The 934-nt window shown below is 39.8% G+C and overlaps 1 non-coding gene across 1 annotated transcript; it reads left to right on the top strand.

Moving 5' to 3' along the window:
• The first annotated feature begins 600 nt into the window (after positions 1 to 600).
• On the top strand, positions 601 to 673 carry TRNAC-GCA (transfer RNA cysteine (anticodon GCA)). The gene has a single exon. It is a non-coding gene; the product is annotated as a tRNA-Cys (tRNA).
• The last annotated feature ends 261 nt before the right edge of the window (positions 674 to 934 follow it).

The following is a 934-nucleotide window of genomic DNA, read 5'->3' as shown; positions in this document are numbered from 1 at the left end:
GACTGCTCAATCCAAGTATTGGATCTCTAAAAGGTAGTTGATGTTATGATACTGTGTTAACTTCAGCTGTAAACCAAGAATCTCAATATTTTAGCTATTCTGTGATTTCTTCAAGGAAATCCACTTAAGTAACATCTAGAACCCAGCTGAAATAACCCGTAAAACCTAAACTTCTGAATTACTAAGCATGATTTGTGTTATTGTTTAGTCACTAAGCTGTGTCTGACTGTTTTGCAACCCCATGGATTGTAGCCCGCCAAACTCTTCTGTCCATGGGACTTTCCAGGCAAGAATACTAGAGTGGGTTGCCATGTCCTTCTCCAGGGGATTTTCCCAATCCAACGATTGAACCCAGGTCTCCTGGGCATCACCTGTATTGCAGGTGGATTCCTTTACTGCTGAGCCACCGGGGAAGCCAAGCATGATTTTAATTATTAACATATTAAATGTTAACGTAAATAATTACCATTAAAGCATTTCATTACAACCATTTATATGTACAAATCATATATTACCTAGAAAGATATGAGAGAAAAGAAAATAATCCAACGTTAAGAGCAAAATAAATCAATAATCAGTGCAAATTATGAATTGTTGGATTCCTTTGTATCTCAGTTGGTAAAGAATCTGCCTGCAATGCAGGAAGACCCAGGTTCAATTCCTGGGTAGGGAAGATCTCCTGGAGTGCGAAACGGCAACCCTGTATTCTTGCCTGGGAAATCCCATGGAGGAGCCTGGTGGTCTACAGTCCATGGGGTCGCAAAGGGTCTGACATGACTGAGCAACTAAACCCAGAACAGCACGTGAACTGATGAAGAGGTCTCTAATGACTGTTCATAGTTCATTTTTTTTCCTTTTTGTCATTGTCTTGTTTTCCATCCACAAGTAGATAACGAGATGACTCTTTCATTCATATTTGCTTAGGGGAAATGTG

Source organism: Bos javanicus, chromosome 10 (genome assembly GCF_032452875.1).
Source record: "Bos javanicus breed banteng chromosome 10, ARS-OSU_banteng_1.0, whole genome shotgun sequence".
Taxonomy (NCBI): domain Eukaryota; kingdom Metazoa; phylum Chordata; class Mammalia; order Artiodactyla; family Bovidae; genus Bos; species Bos javanicus.
The sequence above is the reverse complement of the archived record's forward strand: the minus strand, read 5'-3'. Positions and strand labels throughout refer to the sequence as shown.